This window comes from Pan troglodytes, chromosome 14 (genome assembly GCF_028858775.2).
Source record: "Pan troglodytes isolate AG18354 chromosome 14, NHGRI_mPanTro3-v2.0_pri, whole genome shotgun sequence".
Lineage (NCBI taxonomy): Eukaryota > Metazoa > Chordata > Mammalia > Primates > Hominidae > Pan > Pan troglodytes.
In genome coordinates this window covers 55,483,727-55,505,007 of record NC_072412.2, presented here as the reverse complement: position 1 = coordinate 55,505,007, position 21,281 = coordinate 55,483,727, and the positions used below count along the sequence as shown (strand labels likewise).

Sequence of the window (21,281 nt, the reverse complement as noted above, 5' to 3'; positions counted from 1 at the left end):
TTGCAGTGAGCCAAGATGGCGCCACTGCACTCCAGCCTGGGCGACAGAGCAAGACTCTCTCAAAAAAAAAAGAAAAAAAAAAAAAACATTGACTAAGAGAACTTTTTAAATAAAACCTTTTGTTAAGCCAATAGAATGATACTAGTACAGTATAATACCCATACCTTAAATATATAATGATAGATAAATATAAATGTAGATAGGACATAAAACATTCTTGTATTTTAACATGCAAAGACTTGCATTTTTTCCTGGCTCAACGAGGCATTGTTCACTGTCTTGATTCTGTTTATTGCAAAAGTCCATTTGTCCATGCTAGGGTAGTTTTTCATACTCAGACTGAAAATTAATCAATGATATATTTTCCATGTTATTTTAGTGATTTAAACTTTGGGAGATAGGTTAAATATGTGAAACGATGAAAATTTTATGAACAATCAGTTTACATATCAAAAACCAGAAAAAGAATTTGGTTTTTAACTGCCTTTGGCTCATCAGGCAAAATTACTGGGCTATGTTGTAACTTGGATTACAAACTATTATGGGTTAAGAATGGTATAAAATTATAATTTGAATTAAGGCTTTTCTAAATCATTAACAAAAACAGACAAATGCATGGTGTTTTGCTCACATCTTTTTACTTTATGTTTACTTAATGTAAGTCTAGATAGTGACCAGAAGCATAGCTGGAGATGTAAGTGAAATCTTGAACGTGGTAAGAGACATTAAATCAATAATTTATTTTAGATAATACAATAACACTGAAAGAATTGTAAGAAAAGAATCTGTAATCCAAACTGGAATTTTTCTGTATGCAGGCATAACCAAGCATAGTACTCGTAAATGGAATATAATCAACTACTACTTATATTAATTTGCATTATTAATGCAACCTGGCAGGGAGACACTGTTGGAAGCGGACTGGGCTGTTCATGTGGATGAGTGGAAACAATAGTAGAATCAATTAACTAGTATTCTTCCATTTACTGTGTCAGATATGAGACTGTCTTCTAACTTGCTCTTTTAAAATATTTGGGACCAAATTATTAAAGTAAATAGTGAATATGAACACAGAATAATGTTAGATATAATTAGTGATTTAAATGAATCACACCGTCCATCTTAAGAGTTCTACAGAAATTTAAAGGAAAAGTTGTCCCATTATTGGTTGAAATGTGTGACCTGTAGTCTCGGAGGAATCATTATAATATAGTCATTTAACAATTGAATCACCTATGTGTTGTGTTTCATAAATACAGTTATGTTGCTTAATGATGAGGATAGTTTCCGAGAAATGCACGTTAGGCAATTTCTTCATTGTAGGAACATCATAGAGTGAACTTACACAAACCTAGATGGTACACACCTACACACCTACAGCCTCCTACACACCTAAGCTATGTGGCATAACCCATTGCTCCTGGTCTACAAACCTGTGCAGCATGTCACTGTATGGCCTGCTGTGCACAACTGAAACACAACCACAAGTATTTGTGTATCCAAACATAGAAAAGATACAGTAAAAATATAGTATAAAAGATTTTTTAAAAGATATGCTTGTATAGAGTACTTACCATAAATAAATGGAGCTTGCAAGACTGGAAATTGCTCTGGGTGAGTCAGTGAGTAAGTGGGGAGTGAATGTGAAGATCTAGGACATTGCTGTACACTACTACAGTCTTTATAAGCACTGCACACTTAAGCTGGACTAATTAATTAAAATTTTTTCTCCAATAATAAATTAACCTTAGCTTACTCTAACTTTTTTACTTTACAAACATTTAAACTGGGGCCAGGTGTGGTGGCTCACGCCTGTAGTCCCAGCACTTTGGGAGGCCGAGGCGGGCGGATCACGAGGTCAAGAGATCGAGACCATCCTGGCCAACATGGTGAAACCCCGTCTCTACTAAAAATACAAAAAAATTAGCCGTGCATGGTGGCAGGCACCTGTAGTCTCAGCTACTCAGGAGGTTGAGGCAGAAGAATTGCTTGAACCTGGAAGGCAGAGGTTGCAGTGAGCTGAGATCGTGCCACTGCACTCCTGCACTCCAGCCTGGCAACAGAGAGAGACTCGCTCTCAAAAAAAAAAAAAAAAGTTTAAACTTTTTTTAACGTTTTTATTCTTTTGTATTAACACTTCACTTACAACACAAACACATTGTATAGCTGTACAAAAATATTTTCTTTATATCCTTATTTTATAAGCTTTTTATTTTTTTATTTTTTACTCTTTAATACTTTTTTATTAAAAACCAAGACATAAACACACACATTAGCCTAGGCCTACAAAGGGTCAGGATCATCAATATCACTGCCTTCCACCTCCACATCTCGTCCCACTGGAAGGTCTTCAGGGGCGATAACAGGCATGGAGCTGTCACCGCCTATGGTAACAACGCCCTCTTTTGGACACCTCCTGAAGGACCTGCCTGATGCTGTTTTACAATTAACTTTTTATATATATGTAAGTAGGAGTACACTCTAATGACAAAAAATTATAGTACAGGTTGGTCCAATGGTAGTGGGTTATCAGAACTTATTAACATTTAGTGTCACTAAAGTTGGTATACAACCCCCCACTGCAAATTTGAATGGCTTAAATTTTTTTTGGAATAAAACAGGCTAGGTGCAGTGGCTCACGCCTGTCATCCCAGCACTTTGGGAGGCCAAGGCAGGCACATCACTTGAGGTCAGGATTTCAAGACCAGCCTGGCCAATATGCTGAAACCACATCTCTACTAAAAATACAAAAATTAGTCGGGCCTGGTGGCATGCACCTATAATCCCAGCTACTCAGGAGGCTGATGCAGAAGAATCACTTGAACCGGGAGGCAGGGGTTGCAGTGAGCCGAGATAGCGCCACTTGATTCCAGCCTGGGCGATAAAGCAAGACCCCGTCTTAAAAAAAGAATAATAGAGTATATACATAAATCGGTAACATAATTATGTACTATCATTATCAAGTATTATGTACTATACATAACTGTGTGTTTATACTTTTATATGACTGGCAGTGCAGTAGGTTTGTTTATACCAGCATCGCCACAAACATGAGTAACATGTTACACTAAGATGTCATGATGACTCTGATATCACTAGGCAACAGGAATTTTTCAGCTCCACTATAATCGTATGGGATATTTGTCATATATGCAGTCCATTGTTGACTGAAACACCAAGTGGTACATGACTGTACTTAAGATAGTCCCTGCCCTAAGGCTGGGCACGGTGGCTTATGCCTGTAATTGCAGCACTTTGGGAGGCCGAAGCGGGAGGATCACGAGGTCAGGAGATCAAGACCATCCTGGCAAACACAGTGAAATCCCATCTCTACTAAAAATACAAAAAACAAAACAAAACAAAACAAAAAAAATTTAGCCAGGCATGGTGGCATGTGCCTGTAGTCCCAGCTACTCAGGAGGCTGAGGCAGGAGAATGGTGTGAACCTGGGAGGTGGAGCTTGCAGTGAGTCATGCAGTGAGCCAAGATTGCACCACTGCACAACAGCCTGGGCGACAGACCAAGACTCTGCCTCAAAAAAAAAAAAAAAAAAGATAGTCCCTGCCCTCAAGGAACTCTGCTGATAATTGTAATTCATTCTTAAGTATGGCTCTAGACTATCCAATATATATTAATAATTGAGAAAAGCAAGTTGTTAAAACATTTGTATGTGTAATTTTATCCATTAAAAAAACTAGAGCTTTACGCAGAGGAAAACGTATGAAGTAATGTATACCAAAATATTATATCTTGGGAATAAGAATACAGAGAACTAGCTCTTTCATATTTATCTGATCATTTTTCTACAGTTAACATGTATTAGCTCACACCTGTAAACCCAGCACTTTGGGAGGCCGAGGCAGGAGCCCAGGAGTTCAAGACCAGCCTGGGCAACATCGCTGCACCCTGTCTCTACAAAAAAAAAAAAATGTTTTTTAATTAGCTGGGCATGGTGGAACACATCTGTAGTTCCAGCTACTCGGGAGGCTGAGGTGGAAGAGTCACTTGAACCCTGGTGGTCAAAACTGCACTAAGCCATGATGGCACCCCTGCACTCCAGCCTAGGCAACAGAGCAGGACAAAAAAAAAATTTGGAGGTTCTTGAGTTTTAAAACTTTTTTTAAGTAAAAGGAAAGAAGCATGCTGTAATGAGGCCTGTATACTTAACAATGGTGAATTTTACATCCATAACTAAAAATTCAAAAAGCTACGGTAGTGGCCAGGCGCTGTGGCTCACGCCTATAATCCAGCCACTTTGGGAGGCCAAGACTGGCAAATCACCTGAGGTCGGGAGCTCGAGATCAGCTTGACCAACATGGAGAAACCCTGTCTCTACTAAAAATACAACATTAGCCGGGCGTGGTGGCACACGCCTGTAATCCCAGCTACTCGGGAGGCTGAGGCAGGAGAATCGCTTGAACCTGAAAGGGGGAGATTGTGGTGAGACAAGATTGCATCATTGGACTCCAGCCTGGGCAACAAGAGCAAAACTCCGTCTCAAAAAAAAAAAAAAGCAACTGTATAATTGCTTAGTTATAGGATACAATCTGTTTCATGGTGATTTATTTAGAAGGAAGGACCCAGACATGTTTGTCAATGGCATGCCAAGCAATAGAATATACCCAGTCTCTAGATCGGGAAGGGAATAGTGCCAGTGAAGCCATGTGTGGTAAGCCAGTAATAGTAAATCCATGTTTTAATGTTTTTATTTTTTTCAGATGGAGTCTCACTCTGTCTCCCAGGCTGGAGTGCAGTGGTTTGATCTCGGTTCACTGCAAACACCACCTCCCAGGTTCATGCAATATTCCTGCCTCAGCATCCGGAGTAGCTGGGATTACAGGCATGCACCACCATACCCAGCTAATTTTATTTTTTTGTATTTTTAGTAGAGACGGGGTTTCACCATGTTGGCCAGACTGGACTCAAACTCCCGGCCTCAAGTGATCCACCCACCTTGGCCTCCCAAAGTGCTGGGATTACATGTGTGAGTCTCCGAGCCTGGCCTACACCACATTTTAAGAAAGACACTGATGGCCGGGCGCGGTGGCTCACGCCTGTAATCCCAGCACTTTGGGAGGCCAAGGCGGGTGGATCACGAGGTCAGGAGATCGAGACCATCCTGGCTAACACGGTGAAACCCCGTCTCTACTAAAAATACAAAAAAATTAGCCGGGCGTGGGGGCGGGCGCCTGTAGTCCCAGCTACTCGAGAGGCTGAGGCAGGAGAATGGCGTGAACCCAGGAGGCGGAGCTTGCAGTGAGCCGAGATGGTGCCACTACACTCCAGTCTGGGCTGACAGAGCGAGACTCTGTCTCACAAAAAAAAAAAAAAAAAAGACACTGATAAACCAGTGAAGGCTATGTGACTGCTGAGGGTCTGCTTAATTGATCTATGAATGAATGAATAAATAATCTTTGAAAAACCTGAGAATGTTCGAAGAAAACACTCAATTCACTGGGTAACTGAAGTCAAAATGACTTGCAAAATGCTAATTATTATAGGAATAAGAGTGGAAAAAATGTTCAAAGAAATCCATAGATTGATGTGTGTGCTTCTTGTAAAGGTATCTGAGGAAAGACCGTTATGTATTCAGATATCTGATAGTTCATTGCTTGAAAAACATGAATAGATTCATTCTCTATTGCCCTGGAGGCTGAGAATTATTGAAATGTACCGGGAAGCCATTTTCAGCTTAAGATGGTAAAGAACTTTGCCATCAGTTCACTGCTGAAACTGTTGCCTTGCAACATAATGCAAACTTCCGGTCCCTTGAATTGTTCTAACAGGCTGTTTTGAAAAATGTAGGGTTTATTCTTATTCAGGTATCATGTCTTAGTCCATTTTGGGCTGCTAGAACACAATACCACAGATGAGGTAATATATAATAAATGGAAGTTTGTATCTCACATGTCTGGAGGCTGGGAAATCCAAGATAAAGATGCCAGCATTTGCTGAGGGCCTTCTTGCTGTGTCATCCCATGGTGGAAAGCATCATCACATGGTGAAAGGGCAAAGAGAAAGCAAGATGGGGCAAATCCACTCCCAAGGTAACAGCATTAATCTGTTTATGAGGGCCATGCCTGCATGACCCAAACACCTCCCATTAGGCTCCAACTCCCAACACTACCACAAAGGATCAAGTTTCCAGCACATGAACTATGGGGGTCACATTCAAGCTATAGCATATGGTGAAGCTAACAGATCAGGAGATGACTGCCCTTGAAAAAGTAGTTTGTAACTCACAGTTTCCAAGAGCTGGGGCATGCCACACCATGCAATGCCACGAGCAAGCGCTGGGATCCATCAAGAGGCAGAGAGGCGAGGAGAAAGCATGGCCACGAGTCTTTGTTGTGGTTTCCACAGGCAAGACAGGGTAAGCCAATTTAGGATTCACTTGCTTAAATAATTTCTCAGGCTCTGGGACATAGTGGTTGTGTCCCTATTTGTCTGGTACCTGGCACTGGGGTGACCAGGATGGGAATACTGACCTGGAGTCTAAGAGCCTGTGTTATTTATGTGACTGCTCTTCATTAGCACCAATGAACAGCAGTTAATTATTCACCCACCATCATCCCTGGTTACAGGGAGACAAGGAGGTGTGGCCCTAAGGGCAGATAGTGAGAAAACATTTGTTTTTTGTGTGTTTGTGTTCTATTCCTGTAATTAGATTGGACTACATACACCAAGGCTCTGGGGTTTTTTTGTTTGTTTGTTTTTGTTTTTGTTTTGAGACGGAGTCTTGATCAGTCGCCCAGGCTGGAGTGCAGTGGCACAATCTCGGCTCGCTGCAAGCCCCGCCTCCCGGGTTCACGCCGTTCTCCTGCCTCAGCCTCCCGAGTAGCTGGGACTACAGGCGCCCGCCACCACACCCGGCTAAATTTTTGTATTTTTAGTAGTCACAGGGTTTCACCATGTTAGCCAGGATGGTCTCAATCTCCTGACCTCGCGATCCACCTGCCTCAGCCTCCCAAAGTGCTGGGATTACAGGTGTCAGCCACCGCGCCCGGCCACACCAAGGCTCTTAATATTCACAATTCTTGAAACTAATGAAGTTTACTACATCTATCTTTTGTAGTTGGCACTCTTGAATTTTTTCCTAAACTATTTCTCCAACTAAATTGATATTTAGAAAAGGCTTGTTACAGCCGGGCGTGGTGGCTCACGCCTGTAATTCCAGTACTTTGGGAGGCCGAGTTGGGTGGATCACAAGGTCAGGAGATTGAGACCATCCTGACCAACATCGTGAAACCCCACCTCTACTAAAAAATACAAAAAATTAGTCAGGCGTGGTGGTGCACGCCTGTAGTCCCAGCCTGCTCTGGAGGCTGAGGCAGGGGCATCACTTGAACCCGGGAGGTGGAGGTTGCAGTGAGCCGAGATTGCACCACTGCACTCCAGCAAGACTCTGTCTCAGAAAAAAAAAAAAAAAGGGAACCATAAAGACTTAAAGCCCACAAAAGGCAGCTCTATTCAAGCACAGTTGCTTCAGTAATTATTGCAAAAATTCTACTTTTGCTTTAATTATTTGAGTAATTGCTGCAATCATCATTAAATGTTGATTGTTCAAAATAACTACTAATTCAGTTGATAGATGTGCCTTGAAATAAACAATACATCTAATCTCCAAATACTAATGTTTTACTTGAATCTATTTTAATGGCTATAAAAATATGGCCCATTTGAATAGAGCCAGGCATGATGGCTCACACCTGTTAATCCCAGCAACTCTGAAGATTGAGGCAGGAGGATCACTTGAGGCCAGGAGTTTGAGACCAGCCTGGGCAACATAGCGAAATCCCATCTCTTAAAAAATGTACAAAAAATTGGCCGGGCGCAGTGTCTCAGGCCTGTAATCCCAACACTTTGGGAGGCGGAGGCGGGCGGATCACGAGGTCAGGAGATCGAGACCATCCTGGCTAACATGGTGAAACCCCGTCTCTTCTAAAAAATACAAAAAAATTAGCCTGGCGTGGTGGTGGGCGCCTGTAGTCCCAGCTACTCAGGAGGCTGAGGCAGGAGAATGGCGTGAACCCGGGAGGCAGAGCTTGCAGTGAGCTGAGATGGTGCCACTGCACTCCAGCCTGGGTGACAGAGCGAGACTGTGTCTCAAAAAAAAAAAATTTACAAAAAAGTACTTGGGCATGATGTTGGATGCTTATAGTCCTAGCTACTCAGAAGGCTGAGGCAGGAGGGTCGCTTGACCCTAGGAGTTAGAGGCTGCATGCAGTGAGCTGTGGTCATGACACCACTGCACTCCAGCCTGGATGACAGTGAGACGAGGACTCTTAAAAAAGAAAAAAAAAGACCTATTTGAGATTTTGAGATGATCTGTCGTTTAACCTTTTCTCTGATCTAGATTTATACAACACAGTGTTTCCTCAAAGTGTGTTTTATAGAACACTAGCTCAGGAGGTCAACAGTTACCTGTATTTACTGTGGGACTTCCAAAAGCCAGTCTGCTAACCAAGACAGAGTGTACACCTGCAACATCACCACAACACATAATCCAAGAACTCTTTTTCTTAGAACAAGGGGCTGTGCAACACTTTGTCAAATACTTATCTAATGAATGTAGGAAGGAAAATAACTGAATGTTAGTTATAGGCATAATACTGTAACTTGCTTCTGCATTTCAAAGAGACCACAAAAGAAAATAAAATTGAGCATTAACTACATGCCAGACGTTGTTTTAAGAACCTCACACACATTGGCTCATTTAATATTCAAATGACTTTATAAGATGGGAACAATCACCCCCATTTTATAGATGGAGAAACTGTCCCAGTTCAGATGGCAGAAGTGGCAGAATAAAAATTCAAACCCAGGTGGCCTCCAACAGAGACTCTTATTAACTGTTCCACTATGCGGCATTTCTAGGCCTACCCTTCTCCTATCTTTTATTTTGTATAGATGGAGGTCTCACTATGTTGCCCAGGCTGGAGTGCAGTAGGCTATTCATAGTCACCATCATAGCACACTACAGCCCTGAACTCTTGGGCTCAAGCAATTCTCCCCACTCAGCTCTCTTCCCAAGTAGCTGGAACTACAGGCACACACCACCGCACCCAATCTTCTGTTATCTTTTTTGAGACAGGTTCTCACTTTGTCACCCAGGCTGGAGTGCAGTGGCACAATCTCAGCTCACTGCAGCCTCAACCTCCCAGGCTCAGGTGATTCTCCCACTTCAGCCTCCTGAGTAGCTGGGACCACAGGCAGTTGCCGCCACGCCCAGCTACATTTGTGTATTTTTTCACAGGGAGGAGGGGTCTTACTCTGTTGCCCAGGTTGGTCTCGAACTCCTGGGCTCAAGCGATCGTCCCTCCTCAGCCTCCCAAAGTGCTAGGATACAGGGGTGAGCCACCACATCTGACCCAGGATTTTTTGAAATCTTGGGTCTTCTTTTATTTCTCAGGCAGTTTTATAGTTTCCTTCAAGTGTATTTTAAATCACTCCCACTTTCTTTAGAGAACCTTTGGGTTAGGGGAACTCCCTCCAAAGCCATCTCAGCCTGTTCTACAATGATATCCCCCCATCCCCAGCATTTGGCCCATCTCCTCATCCCATGATCTAGCCCTAAATTGCACTTTCCCCTCTGTACTTCTTGATTGACTTTTGAAGTCTTAGTCTCCTATTTGATGCTTCTATATTATTTATGCTGCTGCTACCATCCCCCGAAGTCCTCCAGCAAGGCCAGACCCCTGGACACCTTCTTTTACATCTACCAATACATCCTTCAGAGCTATTCCCCTTGTACCCCTCCGTCCACCACCATCTCACAGCCTGGTCCTCCCCCTTGCCCAGACTTAGCTATTACTGGAATGCGACCCCCACTCACATCCTGGCCCTGCAATCCCCTTTTAGGTTTTTGCTCCTTTTTCCTCCTCTCACCAACTAAGACAAGGGCTGTCCCATAAATAACTCTGTGTCCCTGCCTGACCCACATGGTAGAATCTCAACAAAGGTTTCATCTCTTCCCCTGAAGCCCCATGGACAGAGATGCTGCAATTGGCTTTATGAAATGATACTTTGTGTTCATGCTTTTCCACCCTTAAAAAGATCATGACCTCCATCTCATTTTCATCCCAACATGCGCAAACCACAAGGAGTGCTTTTAGCAATATCTTTTAGGTATTACGAATAATATCACAGGATGTACACACAGGGTATACACACACACTGTGATAAAAGGAGTAATATCTCCCTTAGATATTAGCAATAATATCACAGGGTGTACACCCACTGTGATATTAGCAGTAATATCCCCCTTGGATATTACGAATAATATCACTGGGTGTACCCACACTGTGATATTAGGAGTAATATCAATCTTGGATATTAAGAATAAGATCACAGGGTATAAATGCACTGTGATATTAGGAGTAACATCTCCCTTGGATATTTTGAAAATATCACAGGGTATACAACCACTGTGATATTAGTCCTAATATCTCCCTTGGATATTATGAATAATATCACAGGGTGTACACCCACTGTGACATTACGAATAATATCTAACTTGAATATTCCTAAAAATATTAAAGGGTGTACACCCACTATGACATTAGGAGTAATATCTCCCTTGGATATTGCGAATAATATCACAGGGTGTACACCCACTGTGACATTAGAAGTTGTATCTCCCTTAGATATTACGAATAATATCACAGACTGTCCACCCACTGTGACATTAAAAGAAATATCACACTTAGGCCGGGCACAGTGGCTCACACCTTAATCCCAGCACTTTGGGGGGCCGAGGCAGGCGGATCACGAAGTTGGGAGATTGAGACCACCCTAGCTAACACGGTGAAACCCTGTCTCTACTAAAAATACAAAAAAATTAGCCAGGCGTGGTGGCAGGCACCTGTAGTCCCAGCTACTCGGGAGGCTGAGGCAGGAGAATGGCATGAACCTGGGAGGCAGAGATTGCAGTGAGCTGAGATCGCACCACTGCACACCAGCCTGGGTGACAGAGTGAGACTCAGTCTCAAAAAAAAAAAAAAAAAAAAGAAACATCATAGGGTGTACATCATAGGGTGTACACCCACTGTGATGCTAGAGTAATATTTCCCTTGTATATTATAAAAAAAATCACAGGGTGTACAGCCACTGTGAAATTAGGAGTAATAGCTCCCTTAGCTACTATGAATAATATCACAGAGTATACACCCACTGTGATATTAGGAGTAATGTCTACTTCTAGGTATTATAAATAATATCTTTTAGATATTACAAATAGTATCGCAGGGTGTACACCTACCGTGGTATTAGAAGCAATGTCTTCTTCTAGGTATTACAAATAATATCTTCTTTTAGATATTACAAATAGTATCGCAGTGTGTACACTCACCGTGGTATTAGGAGCAATATCTTCTTTTAGATATTATGAATCATATCACAGAGTGTACACCCACAGTGATAATAGGAGTAATATCTTCTTTTAGATATTATGAATAATATCACAGGGTGTACACCCACTGTGATATTAGGAGTAAAATCTTCTTTTAGATATTATGAATAATATATCACAGGGTGTATGCACAGGAGGGGCTCACCACCACACCTAACAAGTAAAAAAAACAATTTTGTAGTTGGTACATGTTAGCTCACGCCTGCAATCCCAGCCCTTTGGGAGGCCAAGTCGTGTGGATCAATTGAGGTCAGGAGTTCGAGACCAGCCGGGCCAACATGGTGAAACCCTGTCTCTACTAAAAATACAAAATGTGGGCTGGGCGCATTGGCCCATGCCTGTAATTCCAGCGCTTTGGGAGGCTGAGGGGAGTGGATCTCGAGGTCAGGAGTTCAAGACCAGCCTGATCAACATGGTGAAACCCCGTCTCTACTAAAAATACAAAAGTTAGCTGGGTGTGGTGGCGCATGCCTGTAATCCCAGCTACTCAAGAGGCCGAGGCAGAAGCATCGCTTGAACCCAGGAGGCGGAGGTTGCAGTGAGCCAAGCTCATGCCACTGCACTCTAGCTTGGGTGACAGAGCCAGACTCTGTCTCAAAAAAAAAAAAAAACATACAAAAATACAAAAAGCCAGGCATTGTGGCGGGCACCTGTAATCCCAGCTATTTGTGAGTGTGAGGCTAGAGAATCACTTGAATCCGGGGGTGGAGTTTGCGGTGAGCCGAGATCACGCCGTTGCACTCCAGCCTGGGCAACAAGAGTGAAAGTCCATCTCAAAAAAAAAAAAAAAGATTATAGAGTGTGTGTCTCCCTATGTTGCTGCTCAGTCTATTCTCCAACTCCTAGGCTCAAGCGATCCTCCTGCCTCAGCCTTCCAAAGTGTTGGGATATAGGTGTGAGCCACTTCAGCTGGCTAATATGTTATAAGAACATTATAATCTTACTTAAAGGTATGAAGTTTTAAACTTCATATAATCTTTTTTTTTTTTTTTTTTTTTTTGAGATGTAGTTTTGCTCTTGTTACCCAGGCTGGAGTGCAATGTGCAATCTTGGCTCACTGCAACCTCCTCCTCCAGGGTTCAAGCGATTCTCCTGCCTCAGCCTCCAGAGTAGCTGGGAATACAGGTATGGGTCACCATGCCCGGCTAATTTTGTATTTTTAGAGACGAGGTTTCTCCATGTTCGTCAGGCTGGTCTCCAACTCCCAACCCCAGGTGATCCACCTGCCTCGGCCTCCAACGTGCTGGGATTACAGGTGTGAGCCACCACGCCTAGCCCACATACTCTTAAGTATGGTTTTATTTCGTTGTTTCTGAATAGTTCTCGAGATTTTCATTAAATTTATATCCAATAGGATTTCTGTTTTTCTACAATAGAATACCTCTCTCATTTGGTGTTGAAATCCAGCAAACTAAATAAACCATAGTAACACCAGGGTTTCTGGGTTCTTCCACGTCCATCTGTCTGTAAAAACACAATCCTCTGTTGACATTTATTGAGTCCCCACTCTCAGCTGTGCACAGCAAAGAGTTTATTAACAAAAAGAGAAGGCGGCTGGGTGCAGAAGCCTGTAATCCCCCCACTCTGGGAGGCCAAGGCGGGAGGATTGCTTCAGCCCAGAGGTTTGAGTCCAGCCTGGGCAACAGGGAAAAACCTTGTCTCTACAAAAAATTAGTCGAGCATTGTGGTGTGCACCTGTAGTACCAGCTACTCCAGAGGCTGAAGTGAGAGGATAACTTGAGCCCCAGAGGCAGAGATGAGGTAAGATTGCATCACTGCACTCTAGCCTGGGCAACAGAGCCAGGCTCTGTCATAAGTAAATAAATAAATAAATAAATAAATAAATAAATAAATAACGGCATGTGGCTCTTGTTCTTCAAATGCTCGCATTTGTGATGTGTTAGGGTGGGACAGACTGCATCAGAAATCTTAATAATTTTCTCAGCCTCTGCTCTGGGTAAAGACCAAGCCCCTGAGAATGCATTGAAGGGAAGCTTGTCATCCAGATACTTCATAAGGAAACAGAAAACCTCAAGAAAGCTTCCCTCAATCAGTACCACTGTTCATTTTCCTCCCTGATTCATAGGCTGGATGGATGGGAACCAGATCATCACTGGACCATCCATGTGAACAGCACAGGAACTGAGACTGGAAATGAAGGTTGTTGGTCTCCAGGGAAGAGGGACAGAGGCTTCAGCATCTTTACAGTCTCTGCTGTTTCCTAAAAAAAAAAAAAACCCTTTTCAGGACAAACAGCTATTTCATGCTCTGTTTCACTGTCTGTCCATTATTAAGGCAGTAGGTCTTTGGCTTCATCTCATTCAGGGAAATAAATGTTTATACTGATGGCTCAGAATGCAGTGGTCTAGAATGAAGAAGAATGTGGCACTGTTACTAAAGGTAAAACTGCAGATGTACCACTAGAAGATAGCTCTAAAACGTTGTGGTCTCTTAAGCCAGGCATAGTGGCATGCACCTGTGGTCCCAGCTACTTGAGAGGCTGAGGCTGGAGGATGGCTTGAACCCAGGAGTTTGAGGCTCAGTGAGCTATGATCATGCCTGTGAATAGCCACTGCACTCCAGCACAGGCAACATAGCAAGACCCTGTTTCTAAATAAATAATAAAAATTTTAATAATTGTGGTCTTCTTAGTTGGTTCTAGTGGCTGAGCCACCCATTTCTCCCCCAGGTTACTGTAGTGGCCTCCTCACTAGAGGTCTGGCACCAAATCTGGCCCCTCTGAGTGAATAAGTGAATGTTTGATGTGTCTCTTAAGACTTCAACTCAGTCTGTTGACTATAATAGGTATTAAGTGCAACCTAGTTAAGAAAAGCAAATATGCACCAGGCGCAGTGGCTCATGTTTGTAATCCCAGCATTTTTGGAGGCCCAGGGGGGTGGATCACCTGAAATCAGGAGTTTGAGACCAGCCTAGCCAACATGGTGGAACCCCTTCTCTACTAAAACTACAAAAATTAGCCAGGTGTGGTGGTGAGCACCTACCCAGCTACTCGGGAGGCTGAGGCAGGAGAATTGCCTGAACCCAGGAGGCGGAGGTGGCAGTGAGCCGAGATTGCACCATTGCACATCAGCCTGGGCGACAAGAGAGAAACTCAAAAAAAAAAAAAAAAAGAAAAAGAAAAAAAAAGCAAATATGATTCTGATCATTGCCAGACAGAAACATTTTATTTTACATGTTTTTCTTTTATTAATCAGCTTTCTCAGGTTGAAGGAAACATTTTCATGAATTTGTTTCCATCGATCTGACCACCAGCTTTTTTTTTTGAGATGGAATTTCACTCTTGTCACCCAGGCTGGAGTGCAGTGATGAAATCTAGGATCACTGCAACCTCCACCTTCTGGGTTCAGGCAATTCTCCTGCCTCAGCCTCCCGAGGAGCTGGTATTACATACACCCAACACCACGCCTAGCTAATTTTTGTATTTTTAGTAGACATGGGGTTTCACCATGCTGACCAGGCTGTTCTCGAACTCCTGACCTCAGGTGATCCACCCACCTTGGCCTTCCACAGTGCTGAGATTACAGACACGGACCACCACTCCTGGCCGACCACTAGCTTTTGCTGAGCCTCTACTTCATTCTGTTCTGTTTGCGTCAGGCACCAGACAGCCCTTGGTATGTAGGTAACTTGGTAAGACATGATGTTCTTTGCCTCTGAGGAGCTTACAGAGTGATCAGGACAAGAGATCTGTGAAGAGATCATTACAGCGTGACTCTACAAAGAAAGTGTAATGGGAACACAGCAGAGGGAACAATTACCTGTTCTTTCTTGGGATGGGGGAGGAATAGAACCAGTTTTTCAGAGATAAACAGGATAGTCTCAACCTAAAGAGACGCACATTCCAGGCAGAGGAAGCAATGTGCACAAGCACAGGCCTGGCCAGGGAACAGTGAGCGGTAGGCAGGGGCAGGGGTGAAAGGAGGCTGGGACCCGCAGTGGAGGGTCTCATATGTAGGCTAAGGAAGTAATCCTTTATCCTCTAGGAACCAAAGGAGCGTTTTACATAGGCAGATTTAGTAACTCCAGCATAAGGGTAGGCAATGGTTTGGAGTAGGGAGAGAGCAGAGACAAGAAAACAAATAGGAGGCTGTGGCCAAGGTCCAGGAGATGTTGAGAATCTGAGACAATGTCTTAAATCTTGTGAAGTGCGCCGGGCATGATGACTCAAGCCTCTAATCCCAGCAGTTTGGGAGGCTGAGGTGGGAGGATGTCTTGAGCCCAGGAGTTTGAGACTAGCCTGGACAACGTGGTGAGACCCTGTATCTATAACAACAACAAAAAATTAAACATTAAAAATTAGCCAGGTGTTGCGGACTGTGCCTGTCATTCCAGCTACTGGGGAGGCTGAGGCAGGAAGACTGCTTGAGTCCAGGATGTCAAGGCTGCAGTGAGCAATGATTGTCCCACTGCACTCCAGTCTGGGCAACAGAGCTAAATCCGGTCTCAAAAAAAAAAAAAATCTTGTGAAGTGAAGAGGAAATAACCAGGGCCTTATCAATTCACTGAAAGGGAGATTTATTTCTCTGTAGCTTTCAAGAACACTCTTAGTATTAATGAAGAGGGTTTTTACAAAGGGAAAAAAAGGCCAGGTGCGGTGGCTCCCCCTGTAATCCCCTGTAATCCCAGCACTTTGGGAGGCCAAGGTGGCCAGATCACTTGAGGTCAGGAGTTCGAGACCAGCCTGGCCAACACAGTGAAACCCTGTCTTTACTAAAAATACACAAATTAGCTGGGTGTGGTGGCACACACGTGTAATCCTAGCTACTCAGGAGGGCGAGGCAGGAGAATCGCTTGAACTCCAGAGGTGGAGGTTTCAGGAGCCAAGATCGCAGCTCCACTGCACTCCAGCATGGGTGACAGAATGAGAATCCGTCTCCAAAAAAAGGGCGGAGGGGAACCCTGAGATTCATTAATTCTCATTTCCCTAGTTTATGAAGTGCATTTACTTTCTCTAATGGCTGTCAAAGTGAAGGCTGAACTTTGAGCTAGATCTTAGTGCTCAGGATATCAGGAAAAGGAATAATTATTCTTAGATGCTGCGTCAGAGACTGCTTGTTATCTTTCAATATCTGTTCTGTTTTACTCTTCTTTAGTAATGTAATTTTTTGTTTTTAGCTGACCACATGGTTATAGGGAATAATGATATTTTTCAGCCTCATTTGCAGCTAGATATACTATGTTATTTATTTCTTCTGGCCCACAGGATGTGAGCAGATGTGATATGTGTAATTTCCAGGAACTATCTTTAAAGGGTTGGATGTGTACTTTCTTCCTAGCTTCCATCTTCTTATGACCAAAATGAGAAGGTAATGGCTACAGCCTCAGCAGCCACTTGAACAACGGAGTGATCTACAGAATGGATGCTAGGCACAGCAAACAATGAAATAGAAGGTTTCTTGGTCCCTTTCATAATATCTAAGGGAGATATTATTCCTAATATCACAGTGGGTATACACCCTGTAATGATATTATTCATAATATATAAGGGAGATATTACTCCTAATATCACAGTGAGGGTACACCTTATGATGAAATTCTTTGTAATTTCTAAGGGAGGTATTTCTCCAATACCACGGGGGTGTACATTCTTTGATAATATGATTTGTAATACCTAGGGGAGATATTACTCTTAATATCTTCTTTTAGATATTACTGAAGCTTTACGTGGCCTTGTGGCTTCTGCTGTCTTGAATGGCCTTTGACATCCCCTAAGGGAGCTCACTCTAGAGCCCTTCATGAGAGGCCACGTGAAGACAGAGGCTCTGATACCATATTAACCATGTCTTTTTATGTATTCTGACACTTCGACATCTAGGGCCTTGCTGACCTTGGCAGGCCTGTCCCTACCAGGGTTAGCCAATTCCTAGAGACAGTAAACAATTTGCCCATGAGCGTGCTTTTCACACACAAACTAACCAGTCCAGAGCTCATGCCCCCAGTCACCTATTTCATCAGGCTTCCACAGGACTCACACACTCTATGCCACATTCCTCTGCCCTAAGCGCCCCAGGGCCAGGTACCAGACAACTAGGGACAGCCCTTATACCCAGAGCCTGCTGAAATTACTCAAACTATAATAGCTAACCTTAACCCTGCTCACCTTGCCTCACTCATTCCTTCCCATGGAAACCACTGTAAAGGCTCTTGCCCATGTTTTTCCATCACTCCTGTCTTCTTGCTGACCATACTGCCTCCCTATTCGGTGCTGCATGGCATAGTACTTTCCCTTCTGTTGGGATCTGTGAGTAACAAACCATTTTTTCAGTGGTAATCGACACTTGATCTGTTGGTCTCTCCATACCTGAAGAATAATGCAACCTATATATATTTTTTAATCAAGTAAAATTTATTTAATTAAGCATAAAGTTACTTTCACATTTGTCTACAACCACAGTAAATACAGTTCTTGGCATAATGCCATGGCCTTTCAAATGTAAAGCCTCCCCACCTGCAAGATTACATCTATAAATCTCCCACTGTTGTTTATATAATAGTGGATTAGTTAAACAAATTAAAATAGTTATACTATCCAGAATAAAATGATATGGAAATAATTTACTCATAAGATTCATATTTAAATCATCTTTATTTACAAAATACTATCCTGAGAATTATAATTCCATTAAGTTTGAATATGAGCAAACGTGTAATCACTGAAGTAACAACAGTTACTTCAACTGAAAATGAGAATAGTCAAAATGACTTTTGAAGAGAGCAAAAATATTGTCAAGTTTCTTGCCATGGTTCTGGATCTTCAGCAGCAGGCTCATTTGAAGGCAGACTCAACCCTAAAGGGAACTCACTCTATCTTCAGAATGTGGGGGTGGGGGTGGGGGCAAAATCCAGGTCTTGGGGGAAGGTAAGGAGGAAAACCCCTCGGTGGACAGACATTTCTCATTGCAAATGGAGCACGTGGTGGACCTGGGACATCCCTTGGTGGAAAATAATCTGGAGAAGCTCCAAACATGGTTCCTGGAGGAGGTGGAGGGAAAGGAGGTCCTCTCCTCATGAACGGGCCCCTCGTATCCACTGGAAACAATGGACCTCTGATTGGAGCAAGAGGTGGAGGAACAAAGCCAGGGCCAGTTGCTTCAGTTTCAGCGGGGAGAGATGAATCAGGCACATTTAAATTACCAAGATTATCTTTGGTATAATTTCCACTGAATTCCATTTCTGAATGCACTGACCTATCCATTTTATCCAAAGAAGGCATATTAAAACTTCTGAGTTCTGCTGGTCCAGAGCGTCTAGCAGAATTAGAATAAAACCTGTCTTGCCTTTGTGGAGGAAGAGCTGAATCAGGATATGATTGTCCTGGTGGAGGAAACATCATCCTACGGTCCTGTTCCCACGGAGGTGACAGGGGCCCAGTGTCAGAAGGAGCCTTGTGAGGATCAGTAAACCTATCACAGCTTGATTATCCTCTTTCACTGGTAATCTGGTGGTCCAGAGGATTCCCTGGGCCTCTTGGGCCTCTTCCTCCTCCCCCTGGAGGGAAAGGTGAGAGTCTGAGTGGACCCTCCGACAAAGTTGGAGGATAGAGAAAAGCTCTCGTTTCAGATGAAGGCCAACGCAATGGTGAGGGACCATATGAGGAATGCTCTCTGCCAAATGCTGTATTTGGAACATCAAGTGCATAAGGATCTTTTTCTAAAAATTTAATTTTAAAGTCTGTTTCAATTAATTTTTGTCTGTTGTGAGCATTTTCTTTCCTTAAATCATTGAGGTTACTTTCAGCAGTCTGTGCTGTCAAACAATTATCATGTGCTTTTTTCTCATGGTATATAATCTTCCCTTGATAAAAATGAATAGTTCTCTCAAGTTTCTTCTTCAAGATATTTGGCTCGCTTTCTGTAGGTCTCCAGCTCCTCAGTGGCATGGCTGATCATTTCGTCTACTTTAGAAAATTTCTCTTTCTCTAGCCGGTTATTTTCCTCTACTATTAATTTCCTGTAGAGTTTCATTTCATTTTCTTGATATAATTCAGTCATTACCTTAAGTTTCTGTTGAAGCTTCTGATTCTCACTTTCAAAATATGTGTTTTCTGACTGCAAAGATGCTTGTTCCATCTAAAGATTTTTAATACGCTCTCTAAGCTCTTCCTTGGTTTTATCAACTTCAGATAACTGAATATAGATTTGGTTTCTTACTCCTTCTAAGGTTGTTAAAGAAGCATTTAACTTAGCAGCATGAATCAGTTTCTTCAAAGCTCCTTTTGGAGGATTATCTAAGTAAGCGCCATCTTCCGATTCACTGTTCATTTCTAATTCCAAGTTTTCATCATCCGTTATGTCTTCTTCCAGCACAGCAGCCCGATCTTTGATCTTTAGCAAGCGTTCAGTCAGAGTCTCGATGTGATTTTCTTTATCATTTAGAACTTGTTCTGCGTGTACTTTGGAGTCTTCAAATGTTATTTTCTGTTTATTAAGTTCACTCACTTGTTCTTTCCATACTTCAGCTTCTTGCAAAAGCTGTTTCTGGCTTTCCTGAAGTTGACAATTTTCATTCAAAGCATCTTGTATTGCTATCTTCTTTGTTCTTCATTCATTTGAAATCTCTTGAAGGTCATTTTGGCTTCAGCTAGTAGTGATTTTAGGGATTTTGACTCATCTTCTAGAGACTGTATCCTTTTGGAAATATCCGCCATCACCTCATCTTGTTCAGAATGTTTAGATTTCTCTTCTTTTAACCCCTTTTCTAGACAGAGTATTTCATGCTCCAGTTCAGAATTGGACCTGTTCAGCTTTTCACAGTTTGCCTCCAGACTTTGTGCTTCTGTTGCCTCCTTCTCAAAGCTGGCATCCTCTAAAGATGACTCTACTTCATAGCCTTCATACTCTTTTTGAACAAGGCTAAATTTTTCAAGTAGTCTACATTTTTCTTCAATTAGTCCAGAAAGTGCTACAGCAAGCTCTTTCTCTCTTCCCACATAAAGCCGACTCCTAACCGATCTAAAACTTCTCCACAAGAAAAAGGGAACAGCAACAAATCCAAGGACAGCTGCACATATCACCAATTCCCATGGAAATCCATAAGGATTCGAATCTGGTCTCCTGCCTTCAGGCAGTGCTGCCACAACCCTGCGTGGCTCCTCCAGGACCAGCCCCCAGTAAGGCTGAGGGGTAGCCCCGGGCTCCTCCATAGCGCCAAGGCTGCTGTGGCGGTGGCCGCAGTAACCCAGGCCTGTCGGGGCCACAATTAATGGCGAAGAACACTCAGCCTTCAGTTAGGAACAGAATCCGCACCTGGCAACCGGAGCGGACCACTGAGGAGCCGGCTGCGGGGGGAACTGGGGGACGCGAGAACCCACAGGCCTTACAGGCCCATAGAAAAGGTACAGTAAAAATATAGTATAAAATATTTTTTTAAAGATCTGCTTGTATAGAGTACTTACCATAAATAAATGGAGCTTGCAAGATTGGAAATTGCTGTGGGTGAGTTAGTAAGTGGAGTGAATGTGAAGGCCTAGGGCACTACTATACACTACTGCAGACTTCACAAGCACTGCACGCTTAAGCTACACTAATTAATTAAAGTTGTTTTCTTCAATAATAAATTAACCTTAGCTTACTGTAACTTTTTAACTTTATAAATGTTTAAACTTTTTTTATCTTTTTTACTTTTTTGTAATAACACTTCACTTACAACACAAACATATTGTACAGCTGTACAAAAATGTCTTCTTTATATCCTTATTTTATAAGCTTTTTTCTATTAAATTTTTCTTGTTTTTACGTTTTAATAGTTTTTTGTTAAAAAACCAAGACATAGACACACACATTAGCCTCAGCCTACACAGGGTCAGGATCATCAATATCACTGTCTTCCATCTCCACATCTTGTCCCACTG

The 21,281-nt window shown here is 42.7% G+C and overlaps 1 pseudogene; it reads right to left on the bottom strand.

Moving 5' to 3' along the window:
- Positions 1 to 17,998: 17,998 nt before the first annotated feature.
- LOC467365 (cTAGE family member 2-like) lies at positions 17,999 to 20,624 on the bottom strand (annotated as a pseudogene).
- Between the last annotated feature and the right edge of the window lie 657 nt (positions 20,625 to 21,281).